The sequence below is a fragment of the Thermobia domestica genome, chromosome 8 (assembly GCF_964235325.1).
Source record: "Thermobia domestica chromosome 8, izTheDome1.hap1.1, whole genome shotgun sequence".
Lineage (NCBI taxonomy): Eukaryota > Metazoa > Arthropoda > Insecta > Zygentoma > Lepismatidae > Thermobia > Thermobia domestica.
The window spans coordinates 132,972,895-132,985,969 of record NC_137461.1 but is presented as its reverse complement, the minus strand read 5'-3'; the positions used below and the strand labels follow the sequence as shown (position 1 = coordinate 132,985,969).

General features: G+C 36.9%; 1 protein-coding gene and 1 long non-coding RNA gene across 2 annotated transcripts in view; one reads left to right on the top strand and one right to left on the bottom strand.

Annotated features, from left to right (window-relative positions):
• Window positions 1-13,075, bottom strand: part of LOC145693213 (uncharacterized) — a 580,380-nt gene that overhangs the window by 21,682 nt on the left and 545,623 nt on the right. The window lies entirely within an intron of this gene.
• The window catches only part of LOC145693214 (uncharacterized), a 342,015-nt gene that overhangs the window by 98,930 nt on the left and 230,010 nt on the right, over window positions 1-13,075 (top strand). The window lies entirely within an intron of this gene.

Here is a 13,075-nt window from a genome sequence, read left to right as displayed (position 1 = left end):
CAATCATATTATAGTTTATACCCATATTATAGTTCATTTGCAAGCCTGCCGTGAAAATTTTAGGGGGCCAGTAAAAATTTAGGGGGGCGGCCCACCCTAGCCCCCGTTAATACCTGGCCTGGGTGGTACCTGACTTATAGGTCCCAGGCCACATCTTCTCTTCCCCCAATCCGTCGTTTCTTCCCTTTCCCCGGATAATGTGTGCGCCGAGGGACGTCATCACTCAAACGTGACGCGCTAAATGGCCTTAGATGCCGAAAGCCCAGAAATCTAGAAATCTAAATCCTAAATCCTAATAATTTTACTGTATTATGTAAGAGCAATTTTCACCCGGTATCCATGCAGGATGGAAGACGCTCCGTAATGTCATAGTTAGAGCATTAAACTCATGTCCGCGTGGTTCCGGATTCCATTCCCAGTCGAGATATCCTTATTTTCGGGGTCCACCAAACGTAATAAGGCCAAGGGGTGGGGGTCAAATGAATAAAAGACGTGACGGCCATTTTGTAAAGAAAGATTCCGATACGCATCTTAGAGGCAGAGCGACGCAAAACACTGACCATGCGTTCAGATGCTAATAGATGGCGTTAGAGCAAGCTCAAGTCCGTAAAGGACTGTTACGCCGGTGATTATTTGGTTAAGTTGGAAGTACGTGAAATTTAAATGGCTAGATTGGTTCTAAAAAACAAACAAAAAAGTAACATAATAAAAGCATTGTAATAAAAAATAATAAGCTAGTACACATTGTTATTTGATACAAGAGTAACTATATTTTCTGCATAATATAACTGGTATAGTATTACCAGTGGTAATCCATGAACGAGAACTTCAATCATTAAGAAGATGGGATTAACATTAATTAAGAATATTGGGAAATAAGGTCTTGAGGAAGATATTTGAAGCCAAAAAGGACAATGAAATTCATGTGAGGTGTTTTGAGGTTGAATAATTATTTTAGTAAGAGATCTTTGGGTAGGCCTTGAAGAAGATAATATGTATAAAATAAAACAAGACACTCTGAAAGCAGGATGTTTCAATTCCGACTGGATTGATTTCGCATAAAATTGGATTCTTTTTCTTTTCACTCCAGGTCACACACTATCAGATATGTTAAAAAATATCAATATCATCGGCAAACAGAAAACATTTTGTACTTTTCGGTAACTGTAGAATTCCAAGCCTTTACTATTTTTCCTTGTCCGCAGACAGTTACGATGTTTCTTCGGAACGAAGCTCTTGTTATTGTACATTTTACTGTATTTTAAATTGTCTTAACTCAGTGGTTTCCAATTACTTCAGAGTTGCGGACTATCCTTTATTTTCAAGGAAAGATATGAACCTCACATCTTTAAATTTTGGTATCTGCGTAATAATCAGTGGCATTATTTGGGAAAGGTAGGGAAGGCATTTACCTCTATGAGTTTGAGTAATAGGCTACATGTATTTTAATGAATCGAATACTAATATATTATTTAAAAAAATGAAACTCTTATATTGGTGGAAACCTTGTCCACCCCCACGCAAAACCCAAAATGGCTTAATAATAATAATAATAATAATAATAATAATAATAATAATAATAATAATAATAATAATAATAATAATAATAATAATAATAATAATAATATATTTATTATTATTATTATTATTATTATTATTATTATTATTATTATTATTATTATTATTATTATTATTATTATTATTATTATTATTATTAACTTCAACTTCTGACGTTACCATCATTATCAGATAGCATATGGGCCTATCTATAATTTACAGTTGAGAGATAATTTGTATTTAGATCAAATACACAAAAATTAGTATTTGATTTTGAAAGAAATTACGTTTCAGATAATTTTTGCTTAAGAAATGACTGAGAAAGTATGTAACTTAAGATATTCTGAAACATCTTTATTTTGAAATATGAGCAACCCCGTCAGCAAAGTTAAATTTGATATCAAAGAGCGCCAGGAAATCATGTCAGTATTTCCCGCAAGCGCCGCGTCAAAACAACGCTGGTCTATGTGAATGTTATAATGTGAATAGGGATGCACGCGAGACGCGAGAAGTCTCGTCTCGTCTCGCATTTGCGAGATGAGACCCGAGATGAGACTGAAAATTTTATGCGAGACGCGAGACGAGACTAAACCATGCGAGACGAGACGCGAGACGAGACTAAACCATGCGAGACGAGACTCAGTTAAGTCTCGCACGAGAAGTCTCGCGAGACTTCTCGCAGTCTCGCAACATTTATGAATTACATGTAATTATATATTTAGTGATTTTACATTTATTGAATTTTCTAAGTTGAGCGTTAATGCCTCCAGGAACAAAAAAGTGATTGGGGCAATATACATTTTATGAGATTTATTATTATTCAAGGTAGATTTTCAGAATTAAAGCCTTCTTTAGTTTCTAAACATCATTAAAAAAGAAAAGCTTTGTAAATTGGAAATTTATTACAACATCGATTTAGGACTTTATTTTGCGAAACAAACACATACACGCGGGCGCGCACGAATAAATGAACTTCTGCTTTTTGGTCTGAAAAGCGAATAAGACTCCCTATTGCTGCAAAATGTGATATTTCTGTTGTTTCTGTCTTTTTTACATTACTACTAGCGATTTATGTTGGGGGATGGCGGGGAAATCCCCTCTCGTCAAAGTTTATCCCGGGTCCGGCCGATGATTTTTTACATGGAATAAGTATTTTCTTTCTATATATTTATCAAAAACATCCCCCTCTAGTTCGGAAGTTTAATTCAAACACTGGGTTGGTAGGATGGCTCTATAGGTTTGATGCGAGATGGTAGGAATGGCCCTATATCTGTCAGTAATTTTATTTTCTAGATCTGGCAACACTATATAAGTTGAAAGCGAAAGTTGATAAAATGCGATAATGCAACATTGATACAAGCGCGAACGAACCAAAAGAATTGGGTCGTATTGTGTTGTGAGGAGTTCTTTTGTTGTCTACAAGCGCTTTTGGTGATATAAAAACATCTTCATAATGGAAAATCACCCTTCAAGGAAAAGACCAAAACGTGTAAATGTTGATAGTGGCGACGATATTTTAGAAGAGCCAAATATTGCTGGAGACCTCTAAGCTGGAAAACAATGTTGGATCCAGCAACAATTTATGCTGGTTTTGCTGTAAATAATGCTATTAACCCTTTGGGGATCCCATGGTACAATCTGTACCATACGGGGTGTTTCATGGTACATTGCGTTATAACTAGACTTCGGAATTTTAGGCACCAAAAAGTTTAATTTTAGGCGCCTAAAATAGGTACTAAAAATAGGAAAATAGGCGCTAAAAATTAAAAATAGGCTCTAAAAATAATAGTATAAATTATTACATACCCCTTTTTATTAACATCTTTTGTTTTCAGTGAATCAGGTGATTCATTCAGTACACAACTTGCTCATTCGTAATTTTGGAAACAGTAAATTACCAACAGTTTCTCAAAGTTTTCGACTGTCAATCTCTCTCTTTTGTCTGTAAGGATCATCTTTGCTGCCGAAAACGATCTTTCCACTGAGACAGATGTTACAGGAGCATACTTAAATTTCGATACATTTTTCATTTCCACTTCGTCGGGGATGGTTTCATCCTCTCCCATCAAAACTTTCCCTATACGAGCCAACACAAGAAATCCCTCATTCTTCTTCACTACACTTTCCCACTTACACTGCACTTTTTCCCCAACTTTCCCCGTAGCACTTTGGATTTTCTTTTCGGCTTCGTTAACTACTGACACCTGTTCACTAAGTGGCTTTCCCGTAGCTTCCAACTTAGTGATCGTCGTAGGTAAGAATGAAAAATTTGACTTGATATATACAAGATCTCTTTTGAGAATGGGATCTTTGAAAAGTTCCTTCAAAACTGAAACACTTGCAATGTTTTCCACACCAGGAAGTTCGCCAACAACACCAGCAATAGCGTCCAAGTTCTCTGCGTAATACAAAGCTGCTTCAAGCCATGTTCCCCAGCGCGTTAGGACAGGTTGTGGAGGAAGAGAAATGCCAGGCAGTTTTTCTTTAAAGACAGCGATTCTCGATGGGGCTTTGCAAAAAGTTTTTTTCATGTTAGAAATGAGGGCATTGACTTGAGGAAATTCGTTCCTGATTGTTTCAGAAATTCTATGAAAAGCATGTGCTACACAGGTAACATGGATGAGGTTGGGGTAGAAAGGTTTTAGGTTCTTAAACGCAGCAATCATGTAAGAAGCTGCATCTGTGCAAAGAAGAAGAATTTTAGAATCATCCACACCACTAGGATACAGAAGTTGCAAACTTTTGTTCACGGTGTAAGCAATTGTCTGGGCACTCACTTTCTTAATTTCCTTGCTACTTAACAAGTGAGGAGTTGAAGGTCCATCTTCATCAAGTTTTCCTACAACAACATTCACTATGTATCTATTGCATGCATCAGTAGTCTCATCGACGCCTACCCAAATGCTGGAATCGCCAATATCCTTTCTGATTGTATCAAGTGTATTGTTGTATTCAGAATCCAAACACGTTTTCCTGAGTGTTGACTCACACGGTATCGATTGCTGGCACCACTTCTGTAAAAACTGTCGGAATGTTTCATTTTGAAGTGTGTTCCATGGGATGTTGGCAGCGACAAGGGCTCTAGCAAGATCCGCATTAAATGTGTTCGCAGTTCCAGATTCAGATCCAGATCCAGAAGGCTGAGTTAACTGTGTCTGTTTCTGTTGTTTCTTCGCTTTAGATTTGGCAAGATGTCCAGCACCATCAATGTGTTGCTTTAAGTGGCACTTCTTTTCCTGAGAAACCTTAAAAAAAAAAAAAAAAAAAAAAAAAAAAACGCTTAGAAATATATTTTCAAATGCTTCTTACAAAACTAGTGAAGATGGTGGCGTTTTAACTTTAATTTCGGTTTCAAATTCTCTAATTTTCTTCGTGTACATTGCGACTAGTATTTTCAAACGGGTCAGTTCGGGTCAGCTTATTGTTGGACACCCTCAGTAACGGGTCGGGTCAGGTCAGCCTAACTCGGGTCACGAGTCTGGTATCGTTAGACCAACTCAGTTCACCAGTCGGGTCGGGTCAAACTATCTCGGGTGACCCGACTCGACCGGTGAACTGAGTTGGTCTAACGCTACCCGACCCGTGACCCGAGTTAGGCTGACCTGACCCGACCCGTTACTCGAGGGTGTCCAACCAAAAGTCGACCCGAACTGACCCGATTGAGAGCACTAATTGCGACAACTACCATCACTGTTTGCTTGCCTTTCTGGTCGTAATGTGCTTTTTTTTTTTTTTTTTAATCGGTGAACGTTACATTATTGATTTAAAGTTGACAAAAAGGCAAACTTGTTGGTCTACCTCGTTAAAGACCAATATACCCCAGTCCCATTTCGAATCAGAACAGATCAAATAAAAGACTAATCGATGAGCATTTTACTTCAGAATAATCCCCAATTTACAGACAGAAGCAATAAAATTGTATATCAATATCTGAGAAATAATATTTAATTTTAAGCACTGTAACTAATTTAATTTTAAGCACTATATTTTATTTAATTTCGAATGCTGACACACTCCAACTTGGCAAAAATTAAAACATAATTTGGCAATATTTTGTTTGAGATTTGGATGCCAAAATAATTGCATGAAAAATTTCAAAATATCGTCCCTTTAAAATTTTCTTTAAAACTGTAATTTACAAAATTTTTAACTGATTTGAACCAAATTTTCCCCAAAATATGATTAAAATGTTTCAGTGTGAAAATCAGTGACCTGTCAAAAATTTAAAATAAGGGCCGTTTTAAAATTTCAAAAATTCAAAATTTTTGCAACTATCAACTGACAGAAACCAAAGTTAGAACGAAAATAAAGTATTAGCAATGCCTTAGTTGAGCGTGAACATCAGCATGATACAATAAATAAAATTGGCGTTTTTTAATTTTTTTTTTTTTGGAAATTAGTTGTCTCTTGCGGCGCTGCGACAAAAGGTGTATGGATATTCTTCATCAGGAGAGAGAGAGAGAGAGAGCAATCGATTAGAATTCCTTTTTTTTTTTTTTTTTTTTTTTTTTTGGCTTTGGGAAGAGAACATCAGAGACAAATTCTTCCTTTCTTAAGATCTGTCCTAAAATAAAATTATCCGCAATTGTAATTCTTGTTAGACGAGTGTCAGACTGTTCTTTTCTTGCCCCTGTGTGGAATTTATTTGTCTGTAACTATGGATGGAAATCAATAGCATCTTAAGACAATAGACAGTAGCACCTCGAGCAAAATTGATAAATAAAAAAACAAAGAGACAAACAAGTTTCTGCTTCGTAAAACAAGTTCTGAGACAATCTATGAACCTCAAACGCCGTTATTTAACTATTAACAGATCTTTTCTTTCTTTTTCGAGAAAAATAACAAAAAAAAAAAAAAAAAAATGGCCTTTAAACATTTTTCCTATCTTTTATGCTTTTCAAGATATTGACATTTCTAGTTTTTCTTTCAAACTGAAATCCTCGTTTTTAGATATTTTCGGGATGAAAGGATATATCCAGTTTCCTTAACTTTTTAAAGATAATCAATATTGGCATTGCACATTTCTTCTTTCAAACTTTTGGAACTGTTGGCATTTAAAAAAAATTGAATCCCGCCTTTCTTAACTTCTTTCGTATTTTTTTTTTTCTTTTGAAAAACGAGATAGCAAAAATATGTTTTCTTAAGCTCCTGAAACTGTCGAGTAATTGCTGGCATTAAACATTTTTCTCCGAAAAGAGGACCCCTTTTGGAGTTACTGACACAATATGTCAACTTTAACTTACATTGTTTTTAACCTTTACCGCTTTTTTTCGGGGGGGGGGGGAGTCCTTCGGAAAGAACCGAGAATGCCATGTCCGCTTTTCTCAAGATCCCCGAGAATCCCTAAAACTGTTGAATGTGTAAGTCTAGACACTTTCTTCCATTAGCACTTTCAAAACCATCGTTCATATATTTCATTTAAGCAGGCTGCTAGAAGTCTTTACATTTTAAAGATTTTCCTGTGTTACAGGATTATTTTTATGTTTTTTCTTAACTGATCTAAATTCCATGTAAATTAGATTTTCACGAGTTCAGCAGCTCAGTAACGTTGTCTCTTAAAATAGTTAACCTCCCATTGATAAAGGTTTTACTTTAGCTAGCTATACAGAAACAAGGAGGGGGGGGGTGTACAATTGATTTAATTAAATTTATAAATTCTGTAAATAAAAATAGCTTTTCTTACCTGCTTGCTGCACAATGGACAAAAGATTATTCTTCCATCGTATGTTAGATCTGGAAATTCTTGCAACCACTGGCGAATCAAGGTACTTTTTGAAGACTTCTCCTTTGGCATTGTTGCGTATGATACAAAACTTCTTTTTAAGAATCCTCAAGATCTGTGACTGGGCTGTAAGCCGTTGAGTCCAATTGTTCATGCGTTGTAGAGACGATGTATCGTTCTTGAACTACGTGTTTAAGATAAATCACTGCACTGACCCGAAAATGATACATGGATGGATACTCCAGTCAACTGAACCGCGTCACTTCATGAATCGTTTCTGTTCGTGGACTTTGGTTTTTCCCAAATATTGAAAGCGAAGACCCGAAGAGATTCTTGCTTCAATAGAGCTGTGTGTTGATTTGTGAATGTGTGTGTGTAAACTATTGTCCAAATTCCAGAGAGCTGAACGGATCACAGAAGAGCTGAAGTGAGCCGCTACAGAAGAGAAAAGGTGGAATAGTTCCAAGAATGCAGAACGGCAGGGAGGGGAATATTGGTTACTGCGATATGCACTTAGCAATAGCTTTGGTTTTGCCCCTGGGGAAAGAGAGACAGACAGAAAGAGATAGAGATCTTTCAGTACAGTGTCTGCAGGATGCAAAGGGATGGTTTGTCTTTGTCTTTCACAAATGGGCTTGACCTTGAGCAGAAATAGCTCAACTTTTAGAAACAATTTTTTACATACAACCACCCTCTGCGTTTCACTTCTTCATACGAGTTAGACTAAAATTAGCCTCGACAAACACACTCACTCTGCCTTCAGATTTGTCAATTAAATTTCACTCAACACTAAAAAAAAAGTTTATTTAAAAAATACAGGAATTTTGTATTTTTTGCAGTTTTAGGCATTTTTAGGCCAAAACGGCCAAAATAGGCGCTAAACTCCATTTTAGGCATTTTTAGGGCACTTATAAAGTGTTTTAATAGGCTTAATTCCTCATGATTCGTAAAGATCCGAAGTATTTTTTACTTCCTATAAAGGGAACAAAATAGGCATTTGCCTTAAAATCCGAAGTCTAGTTATAACTCTCCTATTTGAGCTTTTTCGTCCTTTTTTTTTTCAAGTCCAGAGGCATTGTAGAAGACCTTACGTATGGTTTCACACCTTCCTGCGTCGAGACAGGAGGGGATGACGTCATAATTCTAAAATATATATCTCCTGTTAATATTGCGGGGCCGGTCTAGGTTCATTATTTTTTGGCGGGCTTATTTTTACACGTAGAAGATTGGAATTTTGCACAAACATTCAGTCTACCGAGTAGTATTTTCCAGATTTTTTTCAGATTTCTGCGTTAAAACAGGATGGATCCAGAGGGGTAAAAAGTTGAAAAAAGGGATATTTTACCAAAAAATCCCTTTCTTCGTGATTTTCCCGCCTTAGATACACGATGGAGACAAGTGAATGGTACCGCCTGAAAGGCAGTTCTATTCTGAAGAGAATGATGTGCGACACATGACCCTAGGGTAATTAGGGAAGTGTCAGGGAATTTTTATGAAAATATACTTGTGTATAGGAGAATTTTGGACATTTTCGGTATTCTTTTTTGCGGGCTTATTTTTGCACCTAGAAGATTGAAATTGTGCACAAACATTCAGTCCACCGAGGAGTAGTTACAAGAGTTTTTTCGTACTTATGTGTTAAAACATGGTGATACAAAGGGGCTAAACGTTGAAAAAGGAAAACTTTACCAAAAAATCCCTTTCACGGGATTTTCTCGCCTTAGATACATGATGGAAACAAGTAAATGGTACCGCCTGAAAGGCAATTCTATTCTGAAGAGAATGATGTGCAAACCATGATCCTAGGGTAATTAGGGATGTCTAAGGGAATGATTAAAAATTTCCCTCTGTATACGGGAATATGAGACATTGTCGGTATATATTTTTTTTGGCGGGCTTACTTTTGCACCTGGAAAATTGGAATTGTGCATAAACATTCAGCCCACCTAGTAGTATTTATCAGATTTTTTCAGATCTCTGCGTTAAAACAGGGGGGGGTCCAGAGGGACTAAATTTGAAAAAAAGGATATTTAAACCCAAAAAGTCCCTTTTTTCGGGATTTTCCCGCCTTAGATACATGATGGAGACCTGTGAGTCATACCGCCTGAAAGGCAGTTCTAAGCTGAAGAGAATGATGGGCGAAACATGACCCTAGGGTAATTAGGGATGTCTCAGGAATTTTTTTTTTACCTGAGATCATGGTGTTTTACGGTAATTTGGGGCATGGTGGGAATTTCTGATAAAATTTCTTCCGCCCTTACTATTCAAGATAGAAACTTGAAATTTGGCACACACATTTAGTATACCAAGTACTATTTATCAGATTTTTTTAGATGGGTACGTTCACACAGGGCCGCTCCAGAGGGGCCCAAAGTGCGAGAAAAAATTTCCTTCGTAATTTTTCCTTTGACATCATTTTCCCGCTCCTGGTATATGGTATGAGCATGCAAGTGGTACCATTTGAAAGCCAACTTCATTCTGAAGAGAATGAGTTATGAACCATGATGTAGGATAAATAGTGACGATTCAGTAGCTGCTTGACTGATAGTCTAAAAAAATAGCCCAAAAAGCCGGGTACCGGAAAGGGTTAATTTGACGAAAATTAATGGTCCAGGAATCAAATTCCAGCACAACTTTTCTTTTAATTTGGAGCGGAGGGGACACAAGTTCGGATACCATGTTGAACTTTAGGTTCCGTCTCTTTAAGATGTTATGAAAATTCATCCCATCTAAAGCAATGGCAAACCACCAAGGATTCAGCTTGCCAAGGGACTTTTAGGTCAAATACCTGCCTTCGGACAGAATATCACATCATCATTCATTAACAGCCATAGAATAACACATTGCAAAATTTTGACCAGAATATATGCGAGACTGCGAGACCATGCGAGAAAGTCTCGCGCGAGACCATGCGAGAAAGTCTCGCGCGAGACGCGATACGAGACTCAAAATTTTATGCGAGACACGAGACGAGACTTCACATTTGCGAGACGAGACGAGACGCGAGACGAGACCAACATTTGAGGCTGCGAGACAAGACGAGACTTTTCCATTTCTCGTCTCGTCTCGTCTCGCGTGCATCCCTAAATGTGAATAATAAAGTTGTTATATATAATTTTCCTTAGCTGTAGTCAAGGGCGCCCATGTTGTGGTTTCCAAGGGGGGGGCAAGTATAAGCGACGTTTCAAATATAGCTTCAAATTTTGCTGTAACTAATGTAAAAATTCTGTTGGGTTTTCGATATTCCCAAGTACAATTTCCTCTAGGGGGGGTGAGCGCCCCACCTTGCATTCCCTGATGGGCGCCCTTGGCTGTAGTTAAGCCCATTCATTGATGAATAATGGTAACGGGACATCACATCGAAAATTCTTATTGGTTTAAAACTTCACTGTATTTTATTAACTATTTTCTGTCTTCGTAATGAGTTCGAAGCTACCGGCTGTTTTTCTTCAATACTTACCGACGAAAAAGTATTAATATTAATATAAAAAAAATAGACGCTAAAATGATGCAATCGAGCAACCTTCCTCCGCATTTGAATTCATTTTAGGATATCACCAGAAGAGTAATTTAAATATTAGAGAGAAAGGAAAAGAGAAAAAAAGCATTGGAAATAACGGCTTTTGGCAAGATGTCTTTTTCTTTAATTCATGAAATATTGTAATTCTGCATGAATATTGATGAGCAATAGTATTTCAGCTACACTAGTGTAAATTTTAAGTGTGAACTACTGTATTATTTATACAACATAAACTCTCCTTTTTAAATCTATTTTATTGAAAAAAAATCCAGTTGAACGAAAATTTCTTAATAAAAAATCATTAACAAATTTGATGTTGTTCACTAGCACAGCGTTTCTCAACCGCTGTGTCACAACACATTGGTACGTCGCGAGATTTTTAATGTCTTCTAAGATCTTCCGCAAACAAATTATCTTTAGTAGAGAATAAAAAGGGTAAGTCGGATAAGGGGGTGAAAAGTGCTCTTACACGGGATGCTGTGATATTTATACCAAAGGTACCTCATATCCAAAGATAACTTTGACCAGAAAATTAACTTCAAATTCCTTCGAATTTCGAAGTTATTTTTGAAAATTCGAAAATCAAAAATTGTTCATATCTTGGAAACGACTTAAGTTAGGAGTGTGAAACAAAATATGAACATACTTTGATTGAAGGGCCTTACCGAAAACAAGAAACAATGTATTTCGTCCTTCAAATTTATAGAACAAGCGCGTCGAAAATATTCGAATTTAAATATTTTCCTGTTATATTTAAGTGACCACCTTCTATTTTCCACCATAGAAGCAACACCAACCCACCTATAATATACTTTGACCATGATTTAATACCCGTCGGATACGCCTGAAAGATATGCAATCCATGTTACGTCATAAATTTTAGGCCGGCACGAAACTCTCAGAAGTCAAAGATGATCGAATTTGAGTTTTTGACTCGTCATGAATGGCTCTTAATGACAATATAACTCTCATAATCGTACCTCTTTCAGAAACCATCGTCGAACTGAAGAACATAATCGAACTGTCAATTAACTACTGTTACGTTTTCGTTTAAATTGGGCATTGACAATTCAAATAGTGTTAGTGCTGCAATTCTAGGGCTGGAAAGGGAACAACAAGTTTCGAATATGTGTGTGTATCTGTCATGACGTCCTTCGAAAAAAAAAAAAAAAAACCTGTAATTTCCGAATCGCAACTTGTTCGCTACAAGAGCTCATAACAATTGAAGAAGCTGTTGTGGCAACGAAATCTCAACGATACAGTTATATTGCCACATAAAACCATTCATGACGAGCGAGTCACAAACTCAAACTCAACCATCTTTGACTTCTGAGAGTATTCGTGCCGGCCAAAACATTTTTGACGGAACGCGTGTTGCACATCTTTCAATCGTATCAGATTTATGTTTTTCTCATTTTACACCAAGCTGCACCGCAGGTATCAAACCATAGTCAAAGTATATTATAGGTGGGTTGGTGCTGCTTCCATTATGGAAAATAGAAGATGGTACTCAAACATAACGCAAAAATACAGGGTGGTCGTGCATCAATGACGGAAAATTTGAAAGATGAATCTACAGGTAAAAACAAGCAAAAAATATCATATGAACATTGGGTGAATGCGGCTTTATTTAGATGCTAGAGGCATCTGAAATGTCACCTTCCAAGGCGGCACACAGTGGTCAGAAACTTGGAAATAGCAGACAAAAATAATTTATTCCGAAACAATAGAAGTTGACGGACGTCTCTCTATCGTTCTATACATAATTGTCCTTTCTAAATCGATTGCAACTACTGCGAAAGTGATTCGAAGAACTCCTACTGCAATACGTGCAGTTATATGTACAGGGTGGTCCAAAAGTGTGGGAATCCCTCTCATAAATGTCAAATACTGTAAAATATAATCAAAGGAAAAATGTAGGGGAGTAATAAAGGTGAGGAAAAATTGAGGAGGACACAGAATAAGAAAGCCTCCATCTTGAAATCCACCATCGTGAATCATACATACAGTTTATAAATTGAAACCATAACATGTTGACGTCTTATGTGAATTGCGCATCGCTAGCCAGTAAGAAGTTATGACAGGTGTTAATATGCATCCAAGAAGCGGTTACATGTTCAAGGTGCTCTCCCTCTAATTGTATGTGCATCTAATAAAAAGACGGTGTAAAACAAATGTGTGTTTGGCCTTAGGATATAAAATTAAAATTCTCTGTTTTGCACTCGGCCCATCTTCGAAGAAACACTAATACTTACTGGAATGTAATTTAGTTCAGG